Below are 18,216 nucleotides of genomic sequence, written 5' to 3' on the forward strand. Positions count from 1 at the left end.
ATATAGCCCAGAGGGACTCCCTGTAGAGCTACGTATCGTTGCAGGCATAGAATACAGTGTTATTTTCATTATGAGAAGAAAATCTAGAGCAATATCAAAATGTTTGCAGAGCATTAACACTTCATACCTTTTAGTTTAGAGGGATGATCAATGCCATTCCTTATTATGAATGCACTGCACAATATTCATGCTGATTTTTCCACTCTTGTAAGTGGTAGAACACATTATTTTTGATAGACTATGTCTTTAATACATGTAGAATAAATTATCTCAGTGAGAGATATGGGAGGAGGTAAAGGGAGGGTGGGGGGGTTGGGGGAGAGGGCAAACAGCTCAAGCTTCCCTCAGCTTAGGTCTTCTACTATTTATTTATTTCAGAAAACATATATCAGAACACACACCATGAGCAGCAGATCTGGTAGCCAGAAGTCTAGAATGGTGTTTTGTGTTGGCTTGCCCATACAAGTCAACAATTTCACATAACTAGCTATTTCTGCTTGGGATAGATCAGGCAAGCACTCCAACATGCTGAAACCACTTTGCCTAAGAGCAGTGATGGTTTAAGTGAATTTCCCTCTCTGCCTCTGGTTTTCAGGAGCACACAGGTACATGGAATTTTAAATTTTGACCTCCTTTTAATCACGCTGTTTTAATTCTACCCTAAGACAGCTTCCAAGAGAAAAAAGAATATAATATGCAGAATCATTTTCCAAGGACACTAGAACCGCCTATTCTCTTTTTAATTGGTAAAAGTCAGCTGACCATTGCATTTCACCACTCTATTATGTCTGTTTCCATCATATTTATAAACTATACGAGAAGGAAGGAGAGCTAAAACACATTGTTACTTTTTTTTTTTCCCTGTCATAGAACCATGTTAAACTTACTCCTCCGGTTAACAAACTCTCCTCTCCTAATAAAGTTCCTGATTTTTGTATACTTAAACCTGATGAGGGAACTAGCTGAGATAAGGAAGACTAACACCTCTTCTCCTTATTGTTCTTGCATGTACAATCCCCCCCCCCCCCCCCGGCTCCATACCCACCCACCATCACATTATTACACATATTTTTCCTTACTCAAAAATGAACTCATTATCAACCATGCCAGCCTGACTAAGGAAACACTTGAGGTAAGGGGACACCACATGCACCATATGGTATGTCTCATTGAGGCAATTTCCAAGTGTACAGTACAGATTGTACAGTCGTCTTTATAGAGCTTAGTCAGAAGAACGCATTTCTTTTTATTTAACAGCAAATGCAATTGCTGCCTAGAAGAAACTGCTTCCTTGGCTTCGGAAACTAAAAACATTCCTGAAATCATTATGAGGTGAGATGAAAACAGGATTAAAGGAAAATAAGTGGCACATACCGCCAGGAGCAATTTCCAATAAAATTTGTACCGAGTGCCCTAGCAGGGAGGGAGGGAGGAGATAGCTAGGGGATGGGAGAAATCATATCCTCCTTTTTAAAGTCTGCCTTACTCATTGATTTACAGACTTCTGTAAGCAGAAGCTGGGTAAAGCTGGTTGAACCCGTAAAGGCAGGACAGTCATCTAGATCTGAATGTCAAAAGGAAAAGTCTGTGGATTTATAGATCTTTTGAAAACAGCTACAAGAGAACAGCCCTGTGCAATGGAGACTGTGACTAACTGACCTGCATACAATTAATCACCCCAGAAGGGAAGAGAAATGCAATTATCCCTCACTTCTGGCATGCTTGTACATCTCCTGCATTAAAAATAAATAAATAAAGCTGAAGGTTATGTTGGACTCAAAGTTGCAAGAATTTCTTCCCAGGTGCTGAATTCCCCTGACGACCACCACCACCACCTATCTCCACTGACAGCATCTCTAATTACTTCAGGATGGGTGAAATTATGTCTTACATTTTCTTCTTCATGGGGAGAGGGTGGGGAAATGATGTCTCTTACAGGCTGATCAAATCACTAGGCCTTTATCAGGTACTCTGACATGTATACCAGGATACTTCTGCTAGTAACGTACAGATTCATATCCTCATGAAATGTGCACTGACTCAAAGCTAAATGCTCAAACTGAAATGCAAACTGATGCCCTTCCCCTGCCTGAATTAGACAGATTTTCTTTAATTCTGCTTCTGCAACTGGGTTATATTTCACCACTTCTGAAAACTAACCATAATCTGCAGTAAAGGGCTAGATCTTAGATCATCAGTCATCTTAGATGGTCAAAGAGACCATCTTTCCAATAAGTGAGAATAAAGTGCTTAATATGAGATAAGTCAGATATTAAACTTCTCTCACTTGATGTCAGCCAAAAAAAAAAAAGAGTTAACACTTGACAAGAAAGTGAGAATTTCAGTTATTAAGAAGCCAGTACATGCACTGTTTTCATACAAAATTGGGGGTGGTTAAAATTTTATGAATTCAGTTCTCAGGTTCATCATTTTTCTCTTATTTTGAGCACATTCCTACTCTGTCCTTCCTCTCCCAGACTGATTACCTTTTTGTTTATAAATGTATTTACATTTTTTTAAACAGATCTTAGTCACATAGTAATCTGAGCAAACAGAAAGTAGAAAAGTTATTAAATGACTAACGTCTGCCTTTTTTTATTTTTTAACTTTCATTTGCTGAAGTGAGATTATTACAAGAGAAGGTAAATATCATGGGATACTTCAGGTTTAGACTAAGTGGTACAGACCAAGTTTAGGGTTAGAATCACAGCGAAAAAAAAGGAGACATGGAGAATCATCCCGGGAAGATTTAGTTTCAAGAATCTGTGACGTAATGGAAGACACAATTGCAGCTACTGCAACAGGAAAGACCAAAGTGTTTCTGCAGTGTGGGTGAGATGTGCATTACAAATACTGGGAGAATGGAGTAAAAACAGCAGGTGGGATTGCAGCTCAGGATTAAGCTATACTGGCCTATATTCAGGTACAGCTATCATGGACGAAACCACAAGAGGCACTACAAAGACCACAAGGAAAGAGGACAGGGGTTACCATCAGAGTTCTTTGCACAACTCATCCACTCTTCTATTCATGTCAAGCATTTTAGTGCTTCTTCCACCAGACATACGTATGGATCTTGAGAAGAGAAACCAAACGCAATAAAACCCTCTTCTGTCTATACATTAAGCCTACTAACCTCTCCTGCTGATGGCAGTGATAGCTCATGATGTGAGGCCTTCTGAAACAGCCCCTTCCAGTAGGTGTCTCTGGAAGGACTTTTTGAAACTGATCTGAAATACTATGCAGAGCTTGGTGGAAGCTGTTTCTCTCTTTTCCTATTGGTACGAGTCAATTTCTATGCCTGTTAGAGAGGTTGCTCTTTTGATAAGACCAAATCAACAAAATTTATTTGAAGATAGTTTCCTCAAAAGGTTCCACACAACTTAAACCTTGAAGCTCTCACCAATGCTTGGTCATCTTCACAGTAAAAAATAAAAACATCTTTCCTGATGTTCAAATGGTAACTACTATGTTTCAGTCTGCGCCATTGACTCCTGTCCTGTCACTGGGCACCACTGAGAAGAACATGGTGTTGCTGTAGAGGAAGCCAGCAGTGAATACTATCACCTTACTGTTTAATTAATAAACAACAGAAGGTGTGATTGATGTTAAGACTACACTAAACAGAAGTTTGGGATTTTGTTCTCTGTCTCTTTCTATTTTCCAGTTTTCTCAAAGACAGTTGGTTTTGAGCAGCTGAGCCTAGTTCAGTATTTACTAGCATGAGCATATCCCTAACTTTTTTTCATGCATGGAAACACTGTACAATTGTATATATGACATATTTAAAACTATGGTATTAGTTGTGGGCAACAGACATGAAGTCAGGAATAAAATCTGAATTAAAGGTAAATTTATTGCTCCAGGCTACTTACATCTCCTTCAGAAAAATAACTCCAGTAATGTTTGTGGTCACGTTTACATTAGATAGAGCAGCTGCATGGGCCTCTATGTATACGCACACAACTGCAGCAAATCAAAGTGAAGCATGCTATCATGCTTCTGGAACTCGAGTCTCTAATTCACTCTACTTTTCTTGCCAGCAATTGAAAAATAAATAATATTCCACCAACACCAATCATGGCAGCTTTGAGGAATAAATAAATAAATAAATAAATAAATAAATAAATAAATAAATAAATGATGGGCACTGGAATCCCGATGGAAGGAATACCCTAAAGAGGTCCAGTTAACATTGAGCTTGCTTCAGAGACTAAGGAGAGCCATTTGATCTGTGACCCCCACACTGAGCTGTCTGGAAGAATGCCAGTCTACTCTGTGCGGTGATAGACTACATGGTGTTGACACGTGCTCATTTGGGACTCAGCACAGCCCACTCCTGTAGCTAATGGTGACAATCATTCACTGTACAGCTTGTTTCAGACACGCTTGCAGCATTTGAAAGTGAAAGACAATTTGTCCGGAGACACCCACATGGAGGTGTTCTGAGGTGGTTCTCTGACAGGCCCCACAGAAGCACAGCCGCAGAGCTACTGGTCAGAAGCGCGGCAGGATGCAAAATCAACAGGCTCCAAAACAAGAAGGAAAAACACACTTTGGAGTTGATCCATCATACCCAGAGCCCAGCCTGCAGGTGCATGGCAGGCAGCCAGGCCCAGCCAACTCAGCAGCTGTGGCCGTGCATTGCCTGGGTGCTAATGTGATGAGAGGGGCTACTGAGCTATCAACTGCTTCCTCAGGGAGCAGGCCGAAACCAGCAGCACATCAGTAACAGCTCCCTACTGAGTGCCAAAGCATTCATCATTAAATGCTGGCCAATTTTACCCCAAGGTTTCCATGAGACAGTCCCTTCTTCTGTTCAGTCCAGTGCTGCTTGGACACTGTCAAGCAGCTGCCCTGCTCCGGGTTGGAGGGGCTCCCACAGTGCTCCAAAAACCACCTGTGCAGGGCCCTGGGGTCCTTCCTGCTGTCATCTTTCCCTCCTTGATGTTCAGACACGCTGTGCTCGCTCCTGCAGAGGGGCAGTTTTGTCATGGAGCCACCTGTGTCTCTTCCTGTACTCAGTGTGGAGTCCTCCCGTGTACTCTCTGGATGTGAAAGCTGCATTGTGCATGGGACGGGCAGCATTTGTGAAGTACGTGTAAAACCCATGTCTCTCCCACATAATATGGAGCTCTTTCTGTGTTTCTGTGCAGAGAGTTTTCTGTGTGTGGATGCAGGGGAGCAAGTGATTTGCTCCATTGCACCCATAACTCAGAAACAGCATGACTATATAAGCTGGGTAGAGTAATCCCTGCACACAGTGACAGATGAGGCTACCTCAGGGCTTTACAGAAATGCAGGGGAAGAATTTCACTTCCCTGGGGATGAAAAGTTAGGTCTATAACATGGATACATAACTCCAGCTATGGAAATAAACAAGATAAGGCACAGAAATAAAGGAGAGCTCTAGAGCATTAAAATTGCTGTCTGCCAGAGACAAGGATGGTGGCTGTGCAGTTACTACCTCTTCTCCAAAGCCACTCTCTCAGGCTCAGTTTTCCAGGCTCCTAAACACAGGTAAAACATCATGAAGAGTCACAAACTGCATTGTTGCCCCCCAGGCGCTGGCTTCTCTGGCAAGTACCAGCCAAAGTACTTGCTTACTTTACTTAAAAATGCCTAAAAATGCTGTACCAGCTAAAGTACTTGTTTACTTTACTTAAAAATGCCTAAAGCCAGCACTGATTTTCTGCTAGCCAGCACAGCAACCTACGGCACAAAGTATAGTACATGGACATAAGGAGGTTCCATGTTTCCGAGCAATAAACCATGTCCAGGAACCTAGCGCTGCTGTCAGCTCTTTTAGAGATACAAACAAACAAACAATAACACCACACACACACACACAAAACAAACAAACAAACAAACAGCTTTTAGCTCAGCTTTTAGCTGAGTAAGTGTCTGTGACAAGTAGAAGGGACATATTCCTCACAGGAGGGTGGCATTTGACTACTGTAGGACCTCATACCACTTGTCCCTAAGAGGATACTAGGAGCAAGGAGGTCCTGTCTTGCCAGGATGATGACTGCAAAAACTAGTGAGCTCGCAGGGCCCAGAAAGCAAAGCTATGCTTCAGTCAAGTCATTACCAAAAAAAAAAAAAAAAAAAAAAGCTAACTCTGGTTGTAATGTTATTGTTTGTAAGCATATTCCTACCGACAGGTAGTCCACATTGAAATGTGCCAATGTATTCACTTGCTTCATCACGCTCAGCCAGAAGTGACACGATGCAGATAATCAAGGCAAAACAGGACCATTAAAAACAAGCACATCCATCTGTCAAATAACAATAAAAACCCTAGTCACTGAAATTTTGTGCAGCATTTGCTTTAGTTAATAGCAAAATGGTTTTCCAAGACAAGATCAGAGCAAGAAACATTTTTAAGTGTTGGTGTTTTGTTTTTTTTTCCTCCCTCCAGAGAGGCTCTAGGCAGCCAAAATTAATTACCCCCAATATGGCACCTTCACTCCTGCAAACACCTTCCAGCTAATTAGAGTAAATTGTGTGCTTTGTAGCACTCAGAAAAAAATTATTCTAGCTCATTTTCTCATCCATTTCCCTCTGCTCATCAGGCAAGAGAGATGAGCCAAGGATTCCATGATGTCTATTAGTGACTGGGCTAAACAAACCCAGAGAAGCATGGAAAATGTTTTAGATATTAGAGAAACAAGACACAAGAAGGTATCAAAAATAAATCCTTATGGTTCGTGGTGAACAAAAGTTTATGCAACAAAAATTCTTGTCTGTTCCAGCTAGCACTGCACTGCAGCAGAAAACCAAATTGATATGGTTATGACTCCCAAGTAAACATTTGTCTTATGTAAGGACATATCTTTTCAGATCTGATCTACAGTGATCTTCTACGAGAGAAATTTAGACTCCAGATTTATAAAATCTGGAACTTCTGATAGCATTAGTTTCATTTTTAGTTATGAAAAAATAAAAAATAAAATGATTCTTGCTATAGTGACATGGAAATAACACTCAAATACCTATAGTATGAAAGCAGAGCTACAAACAAGTAGACAATAGGCTTCTGGCTTTGATATTTTAACTTCCCCTCTGATAATTCTTTTTTCCCCAAAGCATTTCATGTGTGGAATGACATTTTTAAGCTGAAAGAGTTTTTAAAGTAGAGAGATTCCAACAAAATGACAAAACAAAGCAAAACAAACAAACAAAAAAAAGAAAGAGAAGGTGGAGGAGATAGCACTAAAATTAATCTGACTTTTTTTTTTTCCTAAAAAAATTCCTGGGTTCATTTAATTCTCTTTGCAAACATGTCATTATTATTATTATTATTAATAATATTTTTTAAAATGGCAGGTGCCACTTCAAACAGATGATACAAAAACTTTTTTCTCTAACTTCTCACATGGTACATGGACAGCTGAAAGCTCTGTATGCCATCCAGATGAGCTAAGTTTCCTCTAAATACCTGATGAGGATCTAGCTGGAAAGACTGTTTTTTTTCTTTTGGGAGACGTTAGTCATAAAGCAGAGTAGGAGATACCAACCCTCATTCTACTCGAAAATCACAGAACTAGCAGGTAACCCAAGGGCTGTCATATATGAAGAACAGATTTGAGTGTGGGCTGTTACATCTTAACTGAACACCCTAAACTGGTTATCCTGCCTTTCTCCATGGAATTGGCAGGTAGCAGTCTGAAACCACAGAACTTACTCTGCAGGGTGAAACAACTTTTAGCCCACTTCTAAAAACACTGCCCTGGCCCTTGGCTCTGATGACCTCCTTGCAAGGCTAATACAGTTTCTTCTTTCTGACAGAACACAATCTTTGACTTGCAGTGAAGTCACATCATAGGGGTTTATCTAGCAGAAAAATCCTTTTCCCTGGACTCTGACTTGCTTCTGTAATCAGTGTTTACAACCTCAAGGAAATCTGTGTAACAGAAACACCTCAGAAAAAACTTATCACCTCCTTGCCTTCTGAATGCAAGATGAGGGGACAATATATACTTTAGCTCAAATTATCTGCTCTAGTGAGATTCAGGACTTGCTGTCAGCGAGTAGGATACCTGCTGGGAGTCAGGGAAAGGAAATATTTATCCAACCATTGTTAAGCCATAATTGAAGGTTTAGGTTCCCCTGAATGACGCTTACAGTAAGAGTGAGAACATTTTATCTATCCTCCTAGCCTGTACTCCTTTTTCTGTTCACTTATGAAACAAAAACAATCTGTTGAATGATTTACCAAGCTAAAACAATGTATCATTAGCAAATCAAGAGAGAATGAGCTACCTTAAAATAATAATAACAATAAAATAATAAAATTAAACTATATACATTTAAGATTTCCAGCATTAAACAGATTTTGAACTCTCAAAACATCTTGATCAGATATTTCATGTTCCAATTGGATTGAGGAAACCTCCAACCATTTCACTTCATTGGCTTACAATGACCATTTGTCCCTTCCATCAAAAGATATGTTGGATTTCTCTGCTCTCTCTTAAATTGTCAACCTTGTTGAACTGAATGAGATTCACTTCTAATAGGAGTAAATACTGAGTTACAGAGAAACAAACAAACAAACAACAACAAAAAAAACAACTAGGTACATCACAGTTATTGCCACAACAAAATAAGTTGACTAAAACACCACCAGCGTACAGGGTGTTTTTCAGAAACAATAAATCAGGACTCATAAGTGAAAGCGATTACATTTGCAGTACAGTTTAGAAGATTGTTTTGCGCCATAATTTGAGAATTTTTACTGCTAGCTTGGTTTACTGTTTGGTTGTAAATCCTATTTAAACAATCCTGGAAGGATCGCTGCAAACCTTAGAAGCACAAGGAGCAGCAGAACAAGTCACCCTGGAGTGTAGGAAGGCTCCAATATTCAGGTTATGTGATAGCCACCCCTGGAAGCCTATTCCATTAGCACCATGTTGGAAGACCTCTTTTTTTGTGTGTGTGTCAACCTACTAAATCCTGGGGGTTTATTAGGATGGCGTAAGGTTAACCAGTGACTAAATATCACTTAATTACCAAGGCTGGGTTTATTGAGTTTCAGGAGCTCTGTAACAGATAAGTCCTGGAACACATCATTATTGAAGTTTGAGGTCTAAGTTGAAATCCTAACCAAGCAAGTTTATTGCATAAAATGAAAACATCAATCAGTCAATCTCAGTTGGATAATTTGCAACAGATGCTTCACGCTTATCTCTGCTATGGGTGGCATCCTCAGCATATGCTCTAAGAAAATAGGAGGTGGGAGAGGTGGGGAAGAAAACCGCACAGATTTATATCGCATTGTGATAAGTCAAAGGAAAAATGTATTCATTTTACAACAACAGAAACAAAAAACACGTATGTTGAAGGATCTGGTCTCTTTTGACTTAGGTTCATCTGTTAGAAATAAGATATTTTCATAAAAAGAGAGAAATTAAATAAATAAACTAACAGACCAAATATCTCCTTCTGTTCATTGTCTGTGGGAATAACAGTGATACCAACAACAGAAAAGCGTACCAAAAAAAAAATATTTAAGCAAAGGATTCTCTAAATTAGTGTTTATAGAGCTCAGGGAACATGATCAAATAAAGAAGGGTAGCATCATATCACAGATGGATGCAATATCAAATACACTATGTCTTTGAGGGCAAGTCAGTCACTGTTCTATTTCTTCATCCGAGTTACTGAAACTGTGCTAGGGACAAATTGTCTCACAATGAAAAAAAGCAAGCAATTTTTAAGGGGAAATGGCCCCAGTAGACAGCTAAACAGCATCTGACCTACAGGTAAAGATCTGAGAAACAATTATCATTAAACTTTTATGCATGTGAGGAGAGAGGGGCAAAGGCAAGGTAAGGATGCAAAGTTAAGATAAAGGTGAACTTTTGCACATCAAATAACTATTATGTTTTCCATCCATAAGGACAGCTGAGTCTTGTGGTGGTTTTGACATCATCATTGAGGTCCATAATATAGCTCATTCACACATGAGCTAATCATCTGGTGACCTCTGTGGTTTAATATGAAGACCTAGGCAGTTCTAGGACAAATCATCAGGCTTCTTACAGATATCTACCTTAGTAGGTGCTTCATCTACTTTAGCTGAGCTGAACCACAATGAAAGCATTTCTTCTCACTAATCCTGAAGGATCACTTGTAGAAAGCCTTAATACATGAATATAACCACCCCACGCTTCTGCTCTAGCTTTAGGGAAAAGCCACGATTAGTATTCCTGTGTCAGGTTAAGTTGTAACTTGCTTGGAACTACACATCTGGTCTATCTAGAGTAAACAAGCAAAGAGCTTAGACACATGCTGAGACACAGCTTTGGTTTTCTGTAATCTCATGTGAAGGTTATTCCTAAAGATGAACAAGCACTAAGAATGGCAAGTATGACCAAACATGCGAATTGGCTCACATCCACAACAGATAACATTGATTTAAGCTAGAAATATTTTCACTGATATCAGTGAGAACAAAATTTGGCCAACAGTGAGAGTGCCAGGAAAAATCCCACAACCAAGGTGCTCTTTCCAAAATAATTTTAAAAGTTCTTAAGAACCAGCTATCACAGACCTGAGGCATTTACACAGAAGATGAATTTTCAAAGTTCTTCTGTACTCAGAAGACTTATTGTAGGACAGACAGACAGACAGAAAAAATGAAAGAGCTTAGCACCTCATCTGCATTCGGTATGCTGAGCACATTTGAAAAAAATGACCTTAAATGATTATCTCTGACAGGCTCAAAATGTGTTTTTTGAAGGAAATGTGCTTGCTGTCATGTTGGTGAGAAAAGGAAGGAGGAAGAAAAACATAATCACAGTCATTTGAAACTGGGTGTCTAGTTTGCCAAAATGTGCCTGAATATTCTTCCCTGTTATTACTGTATTTCAGGCTGTTGATTATACTTATGCCAGATAGAGGCATCAAAGGGTGATTTATGTCTTCGTAGAATCTGTTAGAGGGAGACCAGAATTTTTAATATATATATATATATTTAATATGTATGACTCATCATCTCTCCTTCTGGGTTATGAAAGACCTCACAGCTTGATTCAAATTTGGGAGGAAGATGGGAAGAAAAAAGTTTACTTTGTGGCCATAGAAATGTCTGGTTTCCAAATTCTTCATGAGGTATCAGCAACTTATGAGGATATATATGATAAGACTTAAACAACTAAGCATTTTAACAGGGACTCTCTGGAGCTTTTGCAGGCTTCGAACCTTCACAAAAATCCAAGAACTGGTATTCATACTAATTCTAAAACAGAAGCAATGTATTAGTTAAAAGGAGCAGATGTAAACATCTATGTTTTAATTTTGAATGACTTTTCTGGTTGATAATTTGTTTAGTCAAGTCTTTTAAAAGGAGAAGAGCCCAAATTAAATAAGCCTGTCTAGAATCTTCTCATTTATTTCTTAGAGCAATCCTGTCTCACAGGGAAGAATGAAAGCACTGAAAAAAAAAAAAAAAAAAAATTCTCCAGCTTTTATGTTGATGGCTTTTATTTTGTCTTTCTTGCTTTGGTCAGCAGGGTTAGACAAGTTAGTTTCTAAAATAGCCATAGTACAGCTGTATAGGGAACACTGATAGTAAAGATTCAGGTTGCTAACTTCTGCTTTTGCTGTGAGATTCAAAATAGGATTTTTATTTTATTATTTTTAAGTTGCCGGTTCCTGAAGTCATAACGGTTAGGGAAGACTCACTCTTTTTCTTCTTTTCCCCACTCCCCCTTAGTTAAGATTTCCATCATATCTCAGCAATAAAGGAAGAATATTTTTAAACATGACCCACAATAGTCCAGAGATTGGAACAGAAAGGAACCTAAAAATATACATCTCTGCAGAAGGAAGATTACTCTATGTAAACTTAACTCATTTGATGTTCAGAGGTTTGTCTGAAGATTTTTGATTGCTTTGGGTTAACAAGACTTAGTATTTCCTACTGTTTCTCACAAGCATCTTATAACCCCCCTGCTCCTGCATCTACAAAGTAGAGGCGGATTTGTTTGAAACTTTTCCCTATGTGAGACTGTGCAAGGAAGAACAGAGAAAACAGACACACATCTTTTTCCTCACAGATACAGGGGGAGCAGGCTACATACACCACTGAGCTGTACAGATGCTCCTTGCCTTAGCACCAGGGAGGCTGCACCCCAGAGCCCACAGCAATTTGTAGCCATATCAGAACAAAGTGTTTGAGATCTCTGTCTTGAGGACAAGTTGAAGTCCTTTTCTTGGTATACTAGTAATCAAGTTGCTCTTCCATATACACATATATATGCATATACTTATAGGTTTGTATATATACAAATTTCTCTGGGAAGTATCAACACAAAGGTTGGCGGCTGTTCTTTCACGTCATGAATACTGTACGGATATGTTGCATAACAGCCAAAAAGTAGAATTCAGATGAACTAAACTACCTGGATCCGGGTGTCACAAAACAAGGCCAATACCATCATTCCCCTGAAGGAAGCTGTCTTTGCAAGGAAAAGTTCTTGGCTATGGATGGCATCATCTTAACAAATGGGATGGGATGATTTTTCTTAAACAGAAAGGGAGGGCAGATACTTTTAAAATTACAGCAGTAATTAAAAAAAAAAAAAAAAAGCTAAAGCTGAATGGTAGTTTAAGTCTTCATCTTCCCTTGCAGCACATAACTGAGGCAATATCATTACCTCATTACCAGAGGATACTGCTGTAAGCCTTGGAAATGGCCTCTAAAGAGCCACTGACACCGCTTGAAGAGTTTTGAGAAAACACTGTATTTCAGGAAAAATTTAATTATTCATCACATATTTTCTGACTAAAATGAAAGAACCTTCGCATTTAAGCCACAGGCAGCACACAGCAAGAACTCCCTGAATGATAAAGCAACAAAATGAGAGCTAAGAAAGCAACACAGACAAGTGAGCCTGATTATTTTATAATGCAGATGTGGCCCCAGGACTGGGACCCAAAAAGACCCAAAACATAGTATCATATACATATGCTGTGGTGCCACTAATTCCTGTAGCAGCTGATGCTTTGGACCTCATTTGATAATACAGACACAGATTCTCTCTTCGTCCTCTCTAACCTCCTTCATACCATTTGTTTTCTTTCAGTCAGCTGTTGCAGTTTCAAACTCTCTTTGCTTGTTTCTAGTGACAAACTTGATACAAATCTATAGACAAAAAAAAAAAAAAAAAACACAACACCTTAGTTTGATGCAAATTGCACAGCTCTTGTACTGACACAGAAACAATACATATGAAGTTCACGTCCTTCCACAAGCTCAACCCCAGAACAAATTTTTGGCTTCTTACATGAATAGATTTACAACAACTTGTAATTATTGAAGAGACAGTCCTCCCCCTTTCTCTCCTAGGTGTCTCCTGCTTCCCATGCTGTCCATCTGGAATACCTCCTCATGGCCAGGTGCAGTCATAAAATAATGCTTCTCAGCCCACTTAATTGTCCTCAAGTGACAGATGGGATTTGACTATAGCTGGTAAGCCGTAAGCACATGAAACAGATGAGCAGTTAATTAGCAATGCTCGTGTTTCTGTGCAAATATCTATAGAAACTAGATATAAAAAGATAGCCTTATCAAGCCAGTTCCACTCTCTCTTTCTACAAAGGAAAAAATGTGTTACATGGTACATTTTAAAAACATTTTTTTTCCTAGCTACTTTTAAAATCCCAAGTGACAAAGTTTCCATCAGCTCCTTTGGGAGACTACTCCACAGCCTAATGAATCTTGCTGTCAGGAAATCTTTTCTGTATGTTCAGCCTAAAGCTAGCTCTTGAAAAATTGAGCAGACAAACACAAGAGGGAAAAAAAATAAAATAAAATCAGATCTGATAATTCTATAGAACAATTTCTAAATACAGATCTGAGCCTTCATGTTTCTTTGGACATGTTAACAATTCCGTAAATAGCCACATTAGAAAAAGAATCAGTGAAAATTTTCTCTTTGGAACTTGTTTGGATTTACCCTGCCACACTGTATAACTCTAAAGTTTCTGATCATTAAGAAAATCATAATAATAAAAAAAGAAAGAGAGAGAAGAAGAGAGGAGAGGAGAGGAGAGAGAGTGCAATGTGTTAGAAATGAATGCGGTGATCCCAGGAAAAGGGGCAGTACAATCAGTCACTCTCATATTCCAGGTGAAAATCCAATGGTCAATGTCTGTACAAGTACACAGTCTTTTGACTCAACTTCCTTTATTTCACTAGTATTCAAAGCCCACAGAAGAGGCTGGAGAACTTCGATGAAAGAATCCCTTTCTGGGGCCCAGCTACTTCATAAAATAACTTAGAATTTCCTTAGGCTTTCAGAGTAGCTCAACAACACCCAAAAACTGTTTAAATCTTAGCCTAAGGACGTAAGTGTTCAATGGGATTATTTGAAATAAAGACATTTCAGTATATTACTTCTACAACGCTTAATACAGTGCTTCCATTACTTTTTATATACACTTGCTAGTCTTCTGATATTCTTATGTACTGAATCTTGAGAAGCCTATTTATAGCTCATAACTAAAGGAGTTTAACAAAACAAGATGTTTCAGCCTCAAGAAACGAGCAAACTCCAGCTCCTGAAAACAGTTGCCTTTTTATCAGTCTTTTTTAGCTTGGTTTGGATCCTTCCCTTATTCTTTACTGTCCAAGAAGTCTACCCCAAGAAGGATCAACCATGAGCATCTTACATGAAACACTAGACCAAGATTTTAGGAAGATCTGGGAAAACTTCTCTGGAGATGCAAGGCAGGTGCCAGTGAATTACTCAGCCCATATAAAATTTAGGTCAGTCAGAGAATAAATGCACAATAAATATCACATATTGAAACAGCACAGGATATTGCTAAAATATCTGTCAATAGATCAGTTGCCTACCCGAAGGATTTTGCCCTGCCATACTATTATATCCTAATCTGTTACAGGGATAGAGCCCTGTATGTGGGAGCTCAGCTATCAGGAATCGTAGCCTTCCAGTAGACCTCCATTCTGGCCACGCTAAGGCCCCCCTTCATCTGTATATTCATGTTATCACTGCTAGCCTGTCAGGTCAACAGTTCTTCAAGGGAAAAGGAAAAATGTTTTTTCTCCTCTCTTCATCTTAAAGAGACCTATAACACAACTCAACCTTTTCTTTCCAAGAAGTAGGTAAAAGAGTACCTACTCCAGTTACCAGAGCTTCACAACAAACCTCCTGGCACTCCTACCTAAACAACCAACCACTGAAACAGTCAAGAAGCCCAAAATGGAGATAGAACAATTTTTGCTTAACAAGGTGTGAAGCACTATAAAAGGTGTCTCAATTACTCCAGACAGAGACTGTGATTATATCTGCCTTGCTACCAAATCAGTGGTGCTAATAATTCAGTGAATTCTGCATTGAAGCTCTGTCTCAATATCCAGATAGAAGATCACTGTTTCTGCCCACACTTGCAAGCAACAAGTAATTAACACCTCTTTTCACCCTGCTGAAACACAGACAGGGTACGTACAGCTGTGGGCTCAACCAAGCACTGCAAGAGGCTGTGCCATGGGGACCACAGAAATCAGAGTATCTGGAGTCAAATCTGATGTCTGAAATATGTCATTCCAGAGCTATATCCAGCCTAGGATCTTGTCTGTACTGGTAGTCAATAAGGGAAAACAAAAAACTTAAAAGCACAGCAAGAGTACAATGATAATTTCCCAGAATACTCTCTTTCTCTGCCTCTTATCTGCTTGTGGTCTAGCTAACATTGTTAGCTGCAGATACTGTCTTTGCACATAAAAAAAAAAAAAAAAAGAAAAGAAAAGAAAAAAAAAAGGCCTTTCTTTCATTTACTTCTCCAGTTGATCTATAAATCAATGAAAACATTTAGCGTATCTGCATCCTAGAGGAAAAGGTTTCGAGCTTTTCACAATTCCAACTTGAGATGTTTATTTGTTCTGGACCTGTCACTTGCCAGTTTCACCTGTTGTCCTTTAAGGCTTGTATTAGAAGAGACAAGGAACAAAAGTATAATTCATACTCTTTAGTTATCTTTATGTTTTCACGTTAGAGTAAATCCCTTCCTGGCTGTGGAGTAAAAAGGCTATTCAATCATCCCTTGTGCAAAAACTGCTCCATACACACACCCTGGCTGCCCCTCTTTGAAGTTTTTCCAGTCCTTTTTCCAGAACCAGAACAGTGTAACATCATTGATAAGGGCTGCTGTGGACAAACAGGATATTGCACTGGGTTTACTGATTTAGCTGATTTACTGTCACTGGACCACCATCTGCTGCACCAACAAAGCAGTACTACTTTGTACCAACCAGAAAAGCTCACACAACATTTTCCAGGGATGTCCAGTAGCGGTATACTGACTGTATACCCTTGAGGTTTATTTCCTGAGCTGGGGGAGTACAGGAAGATATATCAGCAAATCAGATGTTCATGACATTAGTCAAAACCTCTTCCTTTTACCATTCTAGTTCAGTTATACAGAAAAGTAAATGAAATCATGAATGAATCATCACCTGAAAGATCTCAGACATTCATAAATCATCAGCTTATTGACAGCACAGGGAGTAAACTATCTATATTTAATGACTACTATTTTCTTACTTCTCTTGTGGACTACATGTGCTAATCACGATGATTGTCTTTGATTTATTGTCACATTTCACTGCTGCTGTAACCACACATTAACAGCCTTCCCATCAAGAAGAAACATGTTAACATGCTGCTGCTGACTGCATGATGAGGGGAGTGAGAGTGAGACCTTAACAGTAACAGTTTTTAACAGGCAGTGCATCTTCATGCATTCCCGACTGGATGTTAGGAAGACAGAGTGTGCGTGAGTAATTAAAGGAATTATCAGTTCAACTAACAGACATGGAGGTCTATGAGCATGTTTTGGGTAACTGAGGTTAAGACAAGTTAAGACCGGATAGTAGTCTACAGAATGATGGAAAAGTTTCAATTCAGCCAAATGGTGCCAAATGTGAAATACTGACTGACAGTTGCACTGCAGAACCTTCTTGGGTTTGCTGGCATTTTTCTATTTGTTGTTTGTCGGTGCAGACTTAAAGGCAGTCCTGTGCAAAAAAAATAACAAAAAACTGCAATCAAAGGAGATAAGAAACTTTTTTCTGGGTTTACACAAGTAATTAAAAATCTTGTAGAGGATGAAATTTAATATATATGTATATTTTTCTTCTCTTATATGAGCCATCTATAAGCAGTTTGTGTTTTTCTCAATGAATAACTGTGCTAGCAATTTGAGGCCAGCTGAGCTTTCTGATTTTGCTAGGTTGACCATTTCCACTACCAGAGCCTGAGGTTATGTTTACCTGCACAGCAAGTACAGAGAGATGTGAAATCCTTGGGCTCTTCGTCTAAAATCTGAAGGAATAAGTCAGCTATGAGCTGATATAAATTACACCCTCTAGAACTTCAGCTGAAATAAGAAGCCCCAAAAAGTAAGTGGCCAGATAAATCTTAGGTGAGGCATAATAAATACACAAATGTTGCATGTTATATGATTTTATTCCATCATTGGAGTAAAATACTGATATCAGTAGAATTTCTTCTATTATGTATTTCTTAGGTCTGACAGTAATTCAGTGTGACAATTCACAATAATAAGCAGAAAATATATGAAGAACTTTGTGTTTGACTGGATATATACTTGGAAGAATTTTAGTATCCCAAGATAGGTAGCTAAGTATAACTGCTACTACATTCTTTGGATAATTCTAGATTCCAGTATATCCATTTCCCTCTCAAATAACTATTAAACAAATCCAGCAACAATAAACAGGAAGATAATGAAAACTATCTTTTTCAACTATGCTAAAGCATATAAGCAATTGCACAAAAGGGTTTGGTGCCTTCTACTTCAGCTGATGTTTGCTATTTAAATATTGTTTTTGTAATAGTCTCACTGAAATGAAAAGCCTAAATGAAGCTCTGCAGTGGGCTTACCAGTAGCTGACATTACTGTAACTGCACAGTTCTGGGTTTGGACCTGGTTTCCATTTCACCACTTTGGCACTACCTCACCATTGTATAAGCCTCACTGCACAGGAAGCCTGTGTAATGGGCAACCTGATCAACAGCTCTGCTGTAGATATTACATGTGATCATAGACTAGTTTAATACAAAATCTATGCCTTTTTTTTTTTTCTCTTAAAAAATAGTAACAGTAACCCAATGCACATGGAAAGTGCCAACGATCAATTTATTCATATTTCTCAGAGTC

The 18,216-nt window shown here is 38.8% G+C and overlaps 1 protein-coding gene across 7 annotated transcripts in view; it reads right to left on the reverse strand.

Moving 5' to 3' along the window:
- LRFN2 (leucine rich repeat and fibronectin type III domain containing 2) overlaps positions 1-18,216 on the reverse strand; it is a 227,500-nt gene that overhangs the window by 128,715 nt on the left and 80,569 nt on the right. For 2 of the 7 annotated variants that reach the window (XR_014581794.1, XR_014581795.1), the window contains one exon: positions 15,715-17,050. The exons of 4 other annotated variants lie outside the window; for them this stretch is intronic. The gene's annotated coding sequence lies outside the window, so the exon portion shown is untranslated. Of the gene's footprint in view, positions 1-6,716; positions 13,154-15,714; positions 17,051-18,216 lie in introns of those variants that run through there. One more of the 7 variants, XR_014581793.1, reaches the window with a different exon arrangement.

Source organism: Anser anser, assembly GCF_964211835.1.
Source record: "Anser anser genome assembly, chromosome: 3".
NCBI lineage: Eukaryota > Metazoa > Chordata > Aves > Anseriformes > Anatidae > Anser > Anser anser.